This window comes from Thamnophis elegans, chromosome 2 (assembly GCF_009769535.1).
Source record: "Thamnophis elegans isolate rThaEle1 chromosome 2, rThaEle1.pri, whole genome shotgun sequence".
Taxonomy (NCBI): Eukaryota; Metazoa; Chordata; class Lepidosauria; order Squamata; family Colubridae; genus Thamnophis; species Thamnophis elegans.
Genome location: NC_045542.1, coordinates 24,173,140 through 24,191,483, shown reverse-complemented (window position 1 = coordinate 24,191,483; position 18,344 = coordinate 24,173,140).

Sequence of the window (18,344 nt, the reverse complement as noted above, 5' to 3'; positions counted from 1 at the left end):
TTAGAAGTCATTGCTTATTATTGGTTGCTAATTCTGTTTGTTTCAAGAATACCACAGCAGCATACTGGTCGTCTTTTTTTTAGCAGATTTTTTAAATTATTTTTTTCCCTTCTACAACACCTTACAGTCATTATATCAACATTATTTAAAAAAAACTATATATGTGTATGTATAAAGATGTGTAAACAGAAGCGATATAATAATATACATGTACAGGTATGATGACATAATAAAGCATACTGGTCTTATGTGAATCAGCAACCCATCCATGAAGCGATTCAAGTTGCTTCAACCACACCTGTTAGTTGGAGAAGCAGGTTACAACCAATCAGGAAAAGGCAGCAGGACTTTGTTGATTCCCCAGGAATCAAGAATGATTTGCATTTCTAGTTTATGATTGCAGGCAAACCTGGATATTTAATTTTGCAAGTGTCACCTACATCAGCAATGTTCTAAATGTAAATTATGCTGAGCTTCTCATAAAGATGAATTGCCATTCAGAAAGACACACACAATAAAAGCTGAATAACGTATGCATTTCCTCCTAAAATGCTCTGACATATATCATGCTGAGACCTCAGTGCCAAATAAGTTTATAAGAATTTTCCCTCATTTATATGTCTGAAGCTATCTTGTATAGTTTCTTGTATACCTTGATTTCTTTTTCCCATTTAACAAATAGCTCTTCATACTGCAGTAAACTTCTCCACTGAGTAACAACTACTGATTTCCCAACTATACCATGATTCAAAATTATCCTGGATAAATACTTATCTTCCACTTATTTTTATATTTTTCCCAGGCTTTAAATATATCAGTGTTATTAACTGTTGCCTAAGATTTAGGAAATACATAATGCTTCACACACATCCCCTGTAAAGAAATACCATAGATACCAAAGTTATTTTTTTCAACTGAGGGAAAAAATCTACTTTATTCAAAAACATTAATAAACTGAACCAATTTATAGAAAGATCGGAAAAGATAGGACCACTTTTTAAAATACACACTTTGCAGGGTGAAATACTAAAGCTTTCCAGCTGAGTAGTTCATCCTCATCTCTCAACTCTTCAATAAAACAATAATAAAAATGTGAACGGAAATTTTACAGAACAGCTCTTTCCGTTCCAGTTATATTAATGGACCACAAGAGGTATAATCAGTGCTATTTTTTCATGGTAACAATAACACAAACACAAAGCACACATCTCTCCCAAAGGGACTTTTAATTTAAAATATGGCCATTTTATTAACTGTAAAAAATATAATCTTACAGGAAGAGGGAATCCATCACTCAGCTGGGAGTGACACACTCTCTCTCCCTCCCTCCCTCCCACTCCCTCCTCTCTCTTTTAAACCAGCTATTATATTCATAAGCCACCAAATAACCAGAATTCTTGACCAGATTCCTCTCTGTTGGGCTCCAATAGATGGGCGGGGGGAAGAGATATGAATAGCAGTACTGATCCACATTTTGCTCACAGCCATATTGAGACGATCCCCATAGTGCACTCTAGCCCAGGAAAGCTATTTTCATTCCTTACTATTTGAGTAACAGCACTAGAGTTTTCCACCAGCAATCACAAAAGAATACTTTAGGTAAGCCGTGCTCTCTACCCACCGAGGAGGAAATCTACAGCATTGTATATCCTTTAAGATGCCATCACCAAAAGTAATCACCAACTGTTGGACTGAATACAATAACAAGATATAGTATCCCATGTACAGATCATCCTCCCAATTTGTAGATTTTAACAGGATGGGAAAGTGAAGCACAATGAGGCTGTTCCCACTGTTGAGTTGAAGTGCCCTCAACTCATCCTTGAGTAAGCAGAAAACTGCTGGCATAAAAACTTCTGCTCCTTCTCCTGCCTCCTAGCAGAATTTACTCACCTTGACCTTTCTTTTAGAAGTGGTGGAACTAAGTAGGAAAATACTACTTTTAACTCTTTGAATGTTTCATTAATTAGTCTCATGAGAGAGAGGGGGGAGGGAGAGAGAGGGAGGAGGAGGAATCTAGCATGAATGGCTGAATGTCTATGGAGATTCTCAATTATCCAGGTCATGGTTCACAAATGTTCGTGTGCACATGCCACCTCCGCACATGTGCAGAGCATCAAAAACGGGCATGATGACATTTGGGTGGGTGGGCGGAGCCTGCTTCTGAGCACGCCTGCAAAGGTAAGTAGAACAATGCGGGGGGTGGATCCGCTGTGCCACATGATTTAGATTAGATAGAAAGCAGGCAATCCTGCTTTCTAGCTAATATAAATCATGCGTCACAGCTGATCATCACCAGGCGAACCAGTAGCACTTTTTTCGGGTGAACTGGTCCGAACCGGTAGCATTTCATCCCTGCTTCTCATCCAAAACCCTTTTTCTGTTCACACATGCATGTGCGCACACACACACACAAAGATATCTGGGCTACTAGAGAAGTTTTCGGTGTGAGGGAATCAATTTTAAAATCTTAAATGGCTGCTAGGCTCTCACTTGGACAGGTAGGGCTATCAGAACCACCAGCAACAGAGAGGCTTGAAATCTTACCAGTATTTATTTCTCTGGCTGTTGTTTCCCAAATTCTTCAAAAAGTTACAAAAATGTCCCTCATTTGAATTATTATATTTATGATATCTGAAACATTATTACACTGGCTGGCAAAAACCACACCAATATTTTATTATCTGCAATCCCAGTGATGGAATTTGGCAAAAGAATCGGACTCCTTGATCAAGGCAATACGGACTTACCAAGATAAGTGCCAGTATTTATTCATTTGAATGTGAGCCCCACACCCTCTCCCCCAAAGAGAAAACATACCGATGTTATGCAACCACTGATGCCAGTGGTTGCATAACATTCTTTTTTAGAGACTTGAAAACCGGGTTTTTTTTTTTCTTCTGAAGGAAAATGTGTGCAATTAATTCTTTATTGTTTTCAGCCAAGCCTTTAGGAATTTGCAGTCTCCCACACCCACCTAAGAAAGGGAGATATCTAAGCTATCAGAGACTTTTTTTTCTGTGTAAAGGAAATATCATTTTCAAAATCTTATTAATAATTTTGTAATATTAACTAAATCACCAGAAAGTTTCTTAACTTGAAAAATAATGTTCCCATTTTGTTTCCCATAAGCAAAAACTCTCATCCTATTTCTGCTTCAGTTGCTTTTTATTAAAACATTTTTATTTGAGATAATCAATTTTTCATAAGCATCCGCTGAATATCCTGGTAATTTCCCCCCCTTAGAACTTCTTTTCTATTAACAATACCCCTATATCCTATCTTTGTCCATACAAATGAAAGAACTAATTACAAGAAGTCCTCCACTTATAACTATTTTGTTTAACAGCCATTTGAAATTATGATGGTGCTGAAAAAAATGACTTAAGACTGGTCCTCACACTTATAGTTGCAGCATTCACCTGGTTGCATAAATCAGAATTCAGATGCTTGGAAGTCAGCGTGTATTTATGATAGTTGCAGATTCCCAGACACAACTGATCACCATTTGTGATCTTCCCAGATGTTTTCAACAAGCTACGTTAGTCATTAGTTAGGACTTCTTTATATTTAATTTTAGTCCTATTTTTTGACAATGTGTTCTTTGACTTTTAGTGCTAGATGCTTGCAGATACTTTGCATTTTTGGCTATCCTAGTAGTGTCATCCGTATAGGGCAGGTTACTGATGCTTCTTCCTCCTGTTTTAAAATCACATGTTTTTGTCCAATCCAGCTTCCTTTAACAGATATTTCGCATATAGACTGAATAAATAAGGGGAGAATATACAATCTTGTCCTGTGTCTTTGCCAACCTGGAGCCAATCTATTTCACAGTGTTCTTTCTGCACTATCATTTCATGAACTCTATTTCTTCATTTACCATGAGGAAAATACTGATGTTGTTATGTCCTCGACTTGCAACCGGTCCTAGGTCCTCGACTTACAAATGACCGCCCAGCAACCAAAGGCTCACACCTATTGGCTAAGGCACACCGGGCTGGAAGCGGGCTTTTTACCTTGTTGCTATTGGCTGCCCTGCTTGACAGCTTCCATATAAATAGCTGTCAAGCAGGGCAAGGTGCTGAACTTGTACATAGTTGCGTTTGTTGTTAGTTCTGTTAATAAACTGCTGTTCTAAGTTACCTCAGCTGCCTGCGCCTCATCTGTCCTCACAGTATTCAATAGATGTAAATATTAATGTTGATACATATAAAATAATTAAGCTTACATTTTTAATGTTTTCATTCTTTTATGCTTTACACTGCTGCTTACCTATTTTCCTAGTGTAGAAAATTAGCACCCACCCTTCTCCTAGAAGAGTGAAATATTTTGAGAAATATTAAAAGGATAAATTATTTCCCCTCAAGAGAAATAAAAAAATCCTAAGGGAGATAGAAACTCAGAGCTCCAGCTCCCTGCCTCCAGCAGATATTTGGTGCCCATTAAGAAAGACTGGGCCAGCCTAAATACAAGACAAAAGACCTCCAGCTCCAGGCTGTTGGGATTGAGACATGGCCTCCAGGACATAATAGGATTAATCCATCTAGCAGCAGAGCTTACCACATGGCACAATCTAAAGGCATTGCATCACCCAGCAAGCTTCAACCAAACCTGGGAGCTCAGACAACCTCAGCTATGACCCCTGAATAGTCTCATGCGAGTCTGATAGCAGCCAATAGAATACATGTTCTTGCATAGGAACAGGAAACTCAAGTTCAAAGCCCAAGATAAGGTATCAATAGCCTTCACTTTCAACTCCATGTGGTCAGCTGTCCCAGGACCTTGTACTTGGTGGTCCTGTTCACCATTAAACTCTCTTTCCAATCAGCCTCCATGTTTCCAGTGTCTTTCTCTCAGCTTGGAACTGAACCAGCAGGATATTTCTCCCAACACCGGCAACATTTTACATGGCATAGTTGCCCAGGGAAGAACACCTAATACAAATCTTGAACTAGGGATGGATTGATATAGGAATGGACAATCCTTCAAGTAACTTCACAACCCAGCCATTTAAGGTTGTGATAGTGGTGAAGGCTATGACATTTCGGCACATGAAACCAACAGCTAAGATAAGAGAAAGCAGCCACACAGAGTGGGTTAAGCATAACCCTTTTCCCTCTCCTACACTTTGCAGGATTTGGGGGAGGTCTACAGTTTGTATATTTTTTAGAAATAGGCCTGCCTTCAGCCAGGTCCTCTGCATCTTTCAGGCTCCATCCATAGGTCATGCAAGCTGAGGCTGATTATAGCTGTAATCCAAGCCATCTAATGGGTACAATGCTGGGGATTGCTGATGTACCTTAAGAAACTTCCCTCTCCTTGCTCCTTAATTAATGAGTAAGGTGATTCCATCCGAGTACTGTTCTCTTAAACTGGAATTAACAAAAGCCTCTAAAGGTAAAAAAGAAAAAGAAAGAAAAAAGAAAATAAGCTTTCTTGGCAGCCAGCAGACCTGCAGCTGTGTTCAGAACTGTAGTGCCCAAGCAGCCAAGGGAAGAGTGTGAAATGAGAGAAGAGTGTTTCTTCTCAAATGCCCCTGCAGAAAATAAAATCTCTCCTCCCCGACCTTTTATAAAAAAATTGCAAAGAGGGTTGTCTGCCAGGCTGTCAACTGAGCTGAGCTTTTTTGATGTAATAAACCAATTAACTGGGTCAGCCAATGGGGAGGGGGGAGAGAAAATAAAGGGGCACAGGTTTTTGGTAGGAGAAAGTTGAATTAAGGGACGCATTCAAATATTGCTCCAATGAAGAGGCATCAGCAGTGCTGGAAACACTGTTCTTTCTTTCTTTTTTAGTGGAATGGGTCCAATTAAAGATCCTCATTCTTAATCTATTAATGAATGGACTCTTTTTTTCCTTGTGAACTCAGTGGGCCTCCCAGGAAAACAACTTTAGTTGAGTTTGGAGAAATACAAAACTCAAGCAGTCCAAAAGACCGTGATTCCAAAGGGCAATCCTGGCTGCCAGATGCATAGAAACCTAGGACCTGATCATATCTTCATCATATCTATAGAAGAGGTTTCATAAATCTACAGTGCTGTTTAGGACCAGTTCCAGCTCCCTCCCCTCCCCGCCCGTCCACTCAGCACCAAGATGAAGAGCAAGAGGAGGAATTCTGGGAGTTGAAGTCCACAAGTCTTAAAGCTGTCAAGTTTGAACACCCCTGGGGGATTTTTTTCTAAAGGATTAGGGGTGCAAGGGTCTTGTAACTTGACAGCTTAAGACTTGCGTGCTTCAAATGCCAGAGTTCCTGAGCCAACATTTTGGTTGCTAAGCAAGAGCGTTGTTAAGTGAGTTTCACCACATTTTAAAAGTTGGCCACACCTCACATGGCTTGCAAGCCACTCCCACAAAGCAGGTCATGCCTACAGAAGAGGTTCTAAAAAAATTTGAAACCCACCACTGATGGTCCCACATCAAATTCCTATCCCTAAATTATGGGGTTTTTCCAGAGTCTTTTCCCATCTACCTGATTTCATCCACTGCCTTAAGTCAGTAAATAGTACATCAGGAAAACTATCAACATGTGGACATAGGTCATCCCTAATGGTACAAATAAAAACTCAGTGGGTGCTGGAGCAATTCAGGGGTGAGGTGAAATTCAGCAGATTCTGACAGGTTCTGGAGAACCGGTAGTGGAAATTTTGAGTAGTTCAGAGAACTGGCAAATACCACCTCTGCCTGGTCCCAGAGTGGGGTGGGAATGGAGATTTTGCAGTATCCTTTCCCTGGCACACCCACCAAGCCATGCCCACAAAACCGGTAGTAAAAAAAATTGAATTTCACCAGTGCAGCAATTTATTCGATTAAGTAAGACTTCTCCAACCTAAGACCTTCTTGATATGCTGGATACAGCTCCTCTATTTCCAAACAGCATATAGAACTTGTAGTTCAATCTGTCTAACAGGACAGCTCAAACAAGGCTGAGTTGTGAGTTCAGAAGAAGATTCTACTGGGATCAGGTAAAGTTTAGGTTCGTGTTTGCTGACTTGGGCTTCAACCTATGCTGCATGTTCAAGCCACACCAAAAGCAGCTGGAAATTGTCAATATCCTGTTCTTTTCATGAGTAAGCCAAGGGACTCTTTAAACACGTAACTCTTTGCTTGACAAAACTCTTGGAATTTAGGTTGTTAGAGGATCGTGTGCTTGAATGCTGGGACGAAAACAAAGTACTATTTGAAAATATAAAATTAGATGCCAAGGAAAACACCCAAGCCTTCTTGCTATCGTTAATGATGAGTTGGCATCCCCAGGAAGAAAATTAGCATCCTGAGTCTGTATTAGTATGTGGCATATTCTTCCTGATTGGTGAGAAACAGTCAACAGGATTTTGACCTGCAAAATAATCTCTGGGCTGAAGATCTACTTTGTACAAAATAGCGTGAGCTCCTTGGGGCAACATTGGTTTGGGTTGTGCTTCTGGAATACTGCCCAAAATGTGCCAAACCTGAATGGAACAATAATTATGGTTACCACTTGTCACTAGTTTGGTTAAAACTATTGTGGAGTACAATCCAGGAGTCCCCAGCTCCCAAGCGGCAGCCCACTATGGGGGCCACGTGAGTGGTTGGCCAGCGCACATGTGTGCAGGTGCAGCTTGAGTCAAATGAGTGGCAAGCCAGCGCACAGACATAGCTCAAGTCACATAAGTGCAGAGATGGGTTGCTGCCAGATCGAGCGAACCGGTAGTAGCTGTTGAAAACTGGGCTGATTGAAGAGACATGGAACAGCTGAGGTAAGTAGAACAGCTGTTTAGTAACAGAACCAGCTAACAAACAACTATGTACAGAGTTCAGCACCTCGCCTTGCTTGACAGCTATTTATATGTGAGCTGTCAAGCAGGGCGACCAATGGGGAAGGTGAAAACAGCCCACGCTCAGCCAGCCGCACCTTAGCCAATCAGGCGCGGCTGAGCAGTTGCCGGCTGTCATTCGTAAGTCGAGGACTTGTGGCTGGTCGCAAGTTGAGGACTCAACAGTAGCGGTGGCAGGAGACTCCACCCACCAGCCCAGTTGCTTCTGCACATGCACAGAAGTGTCTCACACATGCGCAAGTGTGCATGGGAGTGCACCTGAACAGGTAGTAAAAAAATTAGCAACCCATCTCTGCATCAGTGTTGGGCTGACATGCATGCCTGTGTAGGGCAGCCTGCCACTTGCGCAGGTTGGTTCCCCTCTCCCCCCCACCCCGAACCGCCAAGCCGTAAAGGTTGTGGACCACTGATATAGTCTATACAACTTTGACATTGTCTTTGGATAATGGCTGACTCCCTTGGCCAAGAAACAGAGATGAGCACCTTGCCCTAGAGCAGTGTTTTTCAACCACTGTGCCGCGGCACACTAGTGTGCCGTGACATAGTGTAAGGTGTGCCGTGGGAGAATTACTTTATATATAGTCAATATAGGCACAGAGTTAAATTTTTTTAACATTTTCTAATGGTGGTGTGCCTCGTGATTTTTTTAATGAAAAAAGTGTGCCTTTGCACAAAAAAGGTTGAAAAACACTGCCCTAGAGGACATGACTGACAAGGAATTAAAATTATAGTTATTTTAAACTAGTATTGATCTTTCTCTCTGGTTTCTTTGTTTTGATATTTTTTTCACTCCTTTTTACAAGTTTATACAACTTTTTGATCTATTTTAATTCTCTCGTTTTTGCTGATCAAAAACACTGGACAGCAACCATTGCCCAGGATGCTCTACAGCTTGGATGAAAAAGACTACCATGGGGCTGTAGCTCAAACCTGGACCTTCTCAAGAAAATGCAGTGTAGGAAGGGATGATTGTGAACAAGGCAATGCTTAAGCAGTACTAAAGTGAAAGGGACCATCGACTGATTTAGTGCTGTCCAATAGGCAGCTTCTGGACTCACTGACCAATATCCACAGTAAGTCATAGTTCTGTGATTGGCTACCTGACCATCTCCTGAGCTCATGTGGGTCAATCCAAAGCTTTGGTTCATGTTTACTGGAAGAGGTTGCCCATGTTTGTTCATCAAGTAACTTCTACTTACCTGGAATGGTAATGAAAATAGATAAACAAATATGGTGGAGAAACACACCAGCTAGTCTTCTTCTTAGAGCACTGGCACACAACATGCACCCAAAAGATTAGAGGTGACCAACCATGTTTTTCAATGTAGCCTCTATCATACTCCCCCCCCCCATTCAGGTTCATCCCTTTTTTCTGCACTGTCAGTGTTATTTGTCTCTCCCAAACCAACTGTCACGTCCCTTCACCTCTCTATCCTACCAGCAAGGACAGCCCTTACCCTCTACCTTCATCTATCTCAGCCTATTGGCTCCTTGAGTCCTTCTTCCACCAAGCAGCAATTCCCATGCAATAACATTAAGTTTATACTGCAGACTGGCACTTGACAAAGTAGCTATGAAGAGCTTGGAAAAGATTCAGAATCCAGAATGTGTCTATATCTACAAAGATCAGAAGAATACAGGCAATGACCTTCAGTGTGACACTGTATGGAAATGAAGGTTGGACTTGGAACAAGCAGGATAGAAAGAGTATGCATACTTTTGAATTATGGTTTTGGATCCAGTGGAACAACTTGCCTTCAGAAGTTGTGGGCCCTTCATCACTGGAGGTTTTTAAGAAGAGATTGGACAGCCATTTGTCTGAAATGGTATAGGGTCTCTTGCTTGAGCCAGGGTCCCTTTCAGCTCTAGTCTGATTAATTGATTGAATACTATGGGTAGCCAGGAAACTAAACCAATATTTCATTGAACAAATCAAGTCAGATTTCTCATTCAAGGCATAAATAACCAGAATCAAATTATCCTACTTTGGAAACAATATGTGAAGAGCTAGCTCTCTGGAGAAGATTATTCTTTTTATTTATTTTTGAATTTATGCTTATTATTTATTAATTAATTCTGAGAAGGATAGAAGGAAAGACACGAAGAAGATACCAGGAGCAAGGTGGCTGGATTCAGTTTACAGTGGTGACAGTGCACCATTGGAAGCCTTGAAGAGGATGGGTATGGAATAGGTCATCCTGGAGAAAATCCCACTATGTGGTCACTAAGAATGGACACTGACTTGATAGCACATAATCAGAATTAAGCTTAATGCTTGTTCTGCCTCCATTTTAAAAACAGCCCAGTCCCCTTTGTAATACAGTCCCCAATGTGTCCTTCGGGCGTGGCCCTCCGATAAATGGCATCAACTAATACACACACACATCCCATTTAAGGCAAGCCTGGGAGCCAAAACATCCAGGCAAGAGGAAATTGTCTTTCTGTTGCCAGAAGACAATATATGGAACTGCAAAACTATCCCTCACTCGCAAGTTCCCTGTGTAATATTAAATATGGAATTCAGTCTCTGGTGGCATTAGAATGTGAATAGTAATAGAGATTTTCCCTCCCTTCCTTCCATGCCATCATTGTGTTTCAAGCCTCTCCTGGAATTGCTTCCTGACAGGGTCATTTTTCTCTCCCACCCCAGTAATAGCTGCAGGGGGGGAGGGGAGCCTTCATTAGGATCCAGGCTGGTTAATGCCCATCTCTTCCTGTTAAGGCAGTCTCATAAGGCTAAAGGACCCCATTTGTTGTTGGCTTTGTTTTGTTTTTAAATCACCCAAATGGCAAGTGTACCATTTCATGAAATAGAAAGGATATTTTGACCCTGAGATAAACACACCACATTGGACTTCAGGCAGGAAAGTTTTCCCAAAGACAGCAATAATTTTCAGGTCTTGATTTAGCAGGTATGATCTCCATTCTTTAATGGAGTTTTCATTTGAAATACTGTAAGTGGGTTTTGGATTTGTGTCTGTCTCCAGACATGTTATTTTTCAAATGCCCACATTTCTAGAAATTGTAGAAATTAGTTTTTTTTAAAAAAAAAATAGCATGTGAAAGGGGCAAATGGTGTCCTCAAATGGAGATAGCTAAAGGCTTTGAAGCCCTGTCATCATAATCACCATTATTATTATTATTATTATTATTATTATTATACAATTGTATCACAGCGGCCAGTTGTTTCGCCGGATTTGCCATTGGTTACTAGTCGGGCCCCACCCAGGGGCCTAGGATGTACTAACGTATTTTCGTAATATGCGTGCAGATCCAAGCAGTGCGGCTTTTTGCATTTGACTGATGGTGATTTTGTCAATTTTTAACTGTTTTAAATGTAATTCCAGTGCTTTTGGAATAGCACCCAGTGTGCCAATTACCACTGGAATTACCATTGCTGGTTTGTGCCATAGTCGTTGAATTTCAATTTTTAAGTCCTGGTATTTTGCGATTTTTTCATGTTCCTTCTCGCCGACCCTGCTATCACCTGGTATTGTGATGCCTATGATTGTGACCTTATTTTTCTCAACCAGTGTGATGTCTGGTGTATTATGCGCCAGTATTTTGTCTGTTTGTATGCGAAAATACCACAAGATCTTGACCATCTGATTTTCGGTGACTTTTTCAGGCTGATGTTCCCACCAGTTTGTTGCTGTTTTAATATTATAATTTTTGCACAAATTCCAATGGATCATTTGTGCTACTGAATTGTGCCGCAATTTATAATCAGTCTGCGCGATTTTTTTACAGCAGCTGAGTATGTGATCAACAGTTTCATCAGCTTCTTTGCAAAGTCTGCATTTGGCATCATCAGAGGATTTTTCGATTTTGGCCTTAATGGCATTAAACGCAGTACTATCAATACTATATTTTAATCCTGTCTTTTTTATATGTAACTCAAGATCCTGAACATATGTAATATTCCAGATTCCCTATTTTCCTCAGAACAAAAATCTGTGAGGTGGGGGTGGAGGGGTTGTGGGGGAGGGAGGGAGAGGGAGAGGGAGAGAGAGAGAGAGAAAGAGAGAGCAAAGTCCCCCCTCCAGCCACTATTTGTGCCTAGAGGAGGACTAGAACTCACCATCTCCTGAACTATACCCAGCTATTAAGTTGTGTAAGCCAGTTGACTTATCTTCAGGCTTGGCTGACACAAAACTCATTTTCTCCAACCAAGCTCCGTATCCCTATGGATGGAGTTCACATTTTGCTTGGCAGATGTGTTGTCGCTGTTTATTGGAACGTGCTGTTAAAATTGCAATAAAAGAATTCCTTCAGTTCCCTTCCCTGTTATTTAGTTCTTACAGCAAATGTAGCACAAATCACTTCCATCCCATCCTTTCCCCACTGCCCAATAGGAAGATAGTCTCGCACTACTGCAGGACAGAAATATAAATAAAATGGATTCATTCCCTATAGAAAATGAGTATGTCAGCAGGAGGACTAGACTTGAATTCATTTTCCTGGTGATGTTCTGTAAAAGGGGGATTGTTTTCTTTTTAATAGAAACATTTTCTCTGTCCAGATAATCAAGTTTCCAACACAGGCTTATTGTAGTCATTATTAAATATAAGAGACCTTTCCCCAACCTGCTGTTGCTGCTGGCGCCTAAACAAATTTGGCAACTGTCAAAGCACAACATGTGGGTCTTTATTAACATAGTCTTTCCAGTAGATTATTTCTGTGTACAGTATATAGGGCTTTTGAGGCAAACTCTGAATACTGAAATATTAATATTTCTTCTTTAGATATATCAGCACTCCCAAGTGTGTGTGTGTGTGTGTGTGTGTGTGTGTGTGTGTGTGTGTGTTTGTAGATTTTCACGGGTGTAGGTGTACTGGTCTTGTTGTATTCTGGTCGTTTCCAGTGTAAGATTGAGATTGGCTTGGCAACGTTTCGACGTGGTCTCACTCGCCATCCTCAGGCTGGTGTTTTTGGCTTAAAGACGGCAGTTCCGGCCACGCTTTAAGCCAAAAACACCAGCCTGAGGATGGCGAATGAGACCTCACCGAAATGTTGCCAAGATAATCTCAAACATACACGAGAAAAGACCCGAATACAACAAGACCAGCATATAGTTCTCAACTTACAGCCATTTGTTTAGTGACTTTTCATAATTATAATGGAAATGAAAAAAGTGATTTATGACTGGTCCTCACACCTATGACCATTACAGGCGCCCCACAGTTTTGTCATCAAAATTGGCAGCCTTGGCAATCAACATGTATTTATGACAGTTGTACTTCCTGAGATGACATGATCACCAACTTTCCTAGCAGGCTTCCAACAAGCAAAGTCAAAGGGGGAGGCCAGATTCCTTTAACAACCGTGTGATTCACTTAACAACTGCAGTGATGATTTAGCAATCAAGGGGAAAAAGGTTGCAAAAATGGGCACAACCCATGTAAGAACTACTTGCTTAGTAACAGAAATTCAGCCCCAATTGTGATTGTTAATCAAGGAGTACTGTGCAGGTAGTCCTTGACTTAACAACAGTTCGTTTAGTGATTGTTCAAAGTTACAATGGCACTGAAAAATGTGATTTATGACCATTTTTCATAGTTACAACCTTTGCATCTTCCCTATGTTCATGTGATCAAAATTCAGATGCTTGGCAACTGATTCATACCTATGACCTTTGCTGTCCCAAGGGCACATGATCCCCTCTTGCAATCATTTGATAAACAAAAACAATGGGGAAGCCAGATTCACTGAACAACTGTATTCCTAACTTATTAGCTGCAGAGATTCGCTTAACAACAGTGGCAAGAAAAGTCGTAAAATGGGGCAAAACTCACTTAATAAATGTCTCACTTAACAACAGAAATTTTGGACTCCGTTGTCGAGGACTATCTGTATTTCCTTTTCCTCCCCTCTCTAATAATAATGTTCATTGAGAGATCAATTTATTTAACAAAATTAAATAATCAACAAACTAGTCATCCTGTGAGGATTTAGTAGAGGAAGAACTCATTGGGGATGGGGAAATTGTAATCATTTTCTGTAACTGTATTTTTAACTTCAGCAACTTGGTATGTAGAAACATTTGCCTCTTACCTTATTTCATCATTTGCTCAATGATTCAAATGTTGTGAAGAAAGTAGAAATGTCAACCAACAAACTAGGATTAGACAAGGGTTTGGACATTTGACTACTCTTGCCTAAGTTTTGCCTTGGGATTTTTGTGAGAGCCTTAAAACAAATAGAGATGGTACTTGTTTAGCAACCACCAATTCAGACCGGCAACCTGGCTGTTAAAGTGAAGCAATTGCTAAGTGAAACCATGACTGTGTTTATGATGTTATTTCTTCTTTCATTTGCCTTACTGACCTGCAAAAGATATAAATGTGAGGACTGGTCACAAAGTTGCCTTTTCATCATTAGTGTTTAACTAATGATAGGATACTGAACCTTGAGGGATATGATCTGGTATATGGTTGGCATGCTTACTTGTTATTTAACAAAAAAACTGGACAAAAACTTTAAAAATCATATCTTAAGAAATGCTTTACTGCGGATTTGGAAAAAATATCAACATAAATTAAATGATAAGATACCTATGTGGGCAATTCCTAGACATGCAATTGAAAATATAAATGTAGCACAAAAACAGGATAGAATTACTTATAGACAGCTTCTTATTTTGGAAGGAGGGACACTACAATTAAAATCCTTAGAGGTATTAAAAGAGGAGAAGGTAGTATGGTTCCAGTATGGGCAATTACAGGCCAGGTGGAAAATAGATCAAAAAATTGGTTTTGTCCAAATTGAGGACAACTTATTTAAACAAATAAGAGATCAAAGTTTAATGCATATAAAGAGGATATATAATGTATTAATACAGATAGATTCGGAAACAGTTAGTTAAAGATTGTATGGTAAAGTGGGCTCAAAATATTGAAGAACCAATAATGTTGGATACATGGGAAAAAATTTGGGTAAGAAATGTGAAATTTACACAAGCTCAAAACCTGAGAGAAAATTTTTACAAGATGTTCTATAGATGGCATTTAGATCCTAAAAAGTTGGCTTCTATGTATCTGAATTTACAACCCAAATGTTGGAGATGTGGTTCTCTCGATGCTACCTATTTCCATATATGGTGGACTTGCCAAAAGGTTAAGGCATTTTGGATAAAAATATGGTGGATTATGCAAAATATCTTTAAAAGAAGGATAAAGTTTACTCCTCAGTTATTTTTGCTAGGTATAAGTACTGACTTTACAGCGGTAGAGACTAACTTGATCCTGCACTTAACTTAATAACGTCAGCAAGACTGTTGGTGGCACAATACCGGAAGAAGGAAGACCTGCCTACAACTCAAGAATGGACATTGAAAGTTACAAATTTAGCCGAGATGGCTAAAATATCGGCATATCTTAAAGATCACTCAAATGAGAGATATAAACGAGACTGGAAAAAATGGATTAACTATATACAAAATAAATATGGGACCAAGAAATTCCAGTTAGCCTATGCTTAAGATCAGGAATGATTTAAATGGTTTAAAGTTAGCTTAGCAAGAAGAAGCTAAGATCAATGTAGAGATATTATTAATTTTTTTATTTCTTTTTTCTCAATAGATTTTAGACTGTGTTTGTTAAAAATCTATACCGTGTACAGGTTCTGGGAAGTTGGGGGGGGGGGGGGGGGGGGGGGGGGGGGGGGGGGGGGGGGGGGAGGGAGGGATATATATTAGGCTAGACACGATGTGTTAGATCTCAATGCAATGTGACTTCACATGTATACTGTTTTTCTTTATTTTTTCTTTAAAAATAGGATAAGCCAGGTACATTAACATATAGTGAAAATACACCAAGGGGAGGAGGAGTAGGAAAGAAGAAAGATGGGTAGAGAGGGATGGGAGAGAGGGTGGAGGGGGAGGTGAAAAGGAAGGGGGGAGCGGATCTGGAGAGAGGAGTGGTAGAGGGGGAGGGGAAGTAGGGTAGAGGGGGATGATGGAGGGAAGATAGAAAGTAGGAGGGTGGTGGAAGAAAGAGGTGTATGGAGAATGGAAGAGGTATATTGGGCTTTTACTTACTGGAGCATTGTGGACAAGAGGAATTGATGCAATTATTGTTTAATACTGTATGGTGTATACATGTGAGTGTATAAAAATGAAAATAAAATATACTAAAAGGCGGGGGAAAAAGTTTCCTTTTCATCACTGGTTGCTAAAAATGAGGCAGTCACTAAAAGAGGACTATAAATAAAAAAGATACCTTTCAGACAGGGGTGAAATCAACTGACCTTCATTACCAGTTCGCAAATGTGAGCGCACGCACCACTTCCGTGCATGCGCAGGACCTTCTGCACATGCGCAGAGCATCAAAAACAGGAGGTGATGATGTCCGGGCAGGTGGGCAGAGCCTCCTGCCACCACTGGTACCAGTTTACCCAAACCAAATAGAACCAGCTGAATTTCACCACTGCCCTTCAGCAAACATTTATAATTTGGGTGGGGAGGGAGGGATAAAATTAAGAAGACCTTTTCCTTGGCTTCCTCAGGGATGTTTTTTTTAAAAAAAAGTTTTATTGTTTTAATTAAACCAAAACATAAAAAAGAATCATCTTTTGTTACATCTTGTAGAAAGCGTGTCGATTGGTTACAAATATATTTCGTGCATTTCTTCCACAATCATTACGTATACGTCATTCAAATTGAATTGTACATTTTTAATTTTAAAAATCCCTACTTATTAATCACCAAAAATTAGCTAACTTTTTATCAACTTTCATTATCAACCTGCATCTTTCCAGTAGCAAAACAGTCTTATCTCCCTTGCCAGTTGTTGTGTCAATTCTCTTTTCAGCTCCTTTATAAAGTTTTTATAAACTTCTCTCTGCACTTTATTGCTTAAAAGATCTCTCAAATAGTCTCATTGCCCTTGAATTGTTATTAACATTAGCTTGTCTTTGGTTGTCAAACTTATTTCTGAATAGATTTCTCTTCTTAACTCCATCATTATCACCCTTTTTTTCTCCTGTATCTTGAAATCTGGGATAAAGCTCCAAATTGTCAAGCTCACTTTTCCATCTTCCCTTCTTTCCACTTTTACCCATATTTGCTCCATTAATAAGTTCATCTATTGTCTTGTCTTTATCTTCTATATTTTCATTCTCTTCTTTAATTTTTGTGGCTCCAACCCCAACATCTTTTGCTGTGATAAACAATAGTCTATCCAACTTCTTCTCAAATCTCCCAAATCCTTCTAAAATATTTTGAATTCCAGCCAGGATGTTTGAAATTTTAAGGTTTCCTCATCTGGATATTGCTCCATTTCCCCTCCCCAAAGAAGAAGAAGGAGGAGGAGGAGGAGGAGGAGGAGGAGGAGGAGGAGGAGGAGGAGGAGGAGGAGGAGGAGGAGGAGGAAGGGAAAAAAGGAGTCTGATAGCCACTGCCACTCTAGCCTTCCAAGCTTCTTGTGTGTGTGTGTGTGTGTGTGTGTGTGTGTGTGTGTGTGTATAAAGTCTTAAGCACAAGTTCTTTTGTACTCTTCAAAGGAGAAGGGTTCTTATCTTTTTCTTTCCTTTTCTTTCTCTTGCCAAAATATTTTCCAAGAGCACCTGCAAAAAACAATTTGTGCCCTTGACTCTTTATCAGATTTTTTAAGCAAGTTGCAAACCCTTCAGTTACAAAGTCAGTAAGATCATGCTCACTGGCCAGCTGGTTTTCATGCACGCATGTGCACCAGAAACTGGAAGACCAGGTGGCTGGAAGATCATCTTTCCGGCACATGCATGCACACCAGGCGGCTGCTCTTCCAGTTCCTGGCACTCCTGCACATGTGAAGACCAGCTGGCTGGTGCACTGGAAACCAGAAGAGCAACAGGCGACAGCTCGCATGCCCGGAGAGATGGCTCTGCGTGCCACTTCCAGCATGCATGTCATAGGTTCGCCATCACTTTATGATATATACAAGCAATGGCGCAGCTTGAACCCTCAATGTAAGAAGATGCTCCTGTTCCAAAATAAACTGGGTAGATAAAATCTGACTTCCACATTTTCAACAAATCTAGGGGACCCCTTCCCATTTAGTGGTACATGATTTGGGAAGAAAATCTGTAAGGAAGAAAATAGACTTCCTTACAGATAAATACAGCAGTTTTCCAACATATTCCTCAGATATGAAATTGTTGAACATGTCAGTTGCTTAACAGCTGACTGCCCCAAACATGCTTCCATTGACCCCTCTCGAGATCCAGCTATGTAAAATGAATCACTTTTAGCAAATGATTCATAACAGTGAAAGAGTTACAAAAGGATCAATTGTGATTTGTTAAGTCTTTTTAGACTGCAGTCCTTAACATATTTACAAGGAATAAAATGCCATTTAAACCCTCTTTGGCCTTACTACTGAGTAAATACATTTGGGATTGTGCTACAAATCAGAGGCTTATGTAGTTGCTCAAAAGGAAGATTAGGAAGGTGACACCTTCAGCGTTCTTCAATCAGGTGTTAAGCCGAGAATTGTTAGAAGCCATGCAGGATGGGTTATGAAGATTAATTTCAACATGTTTTAAACAGGAGAT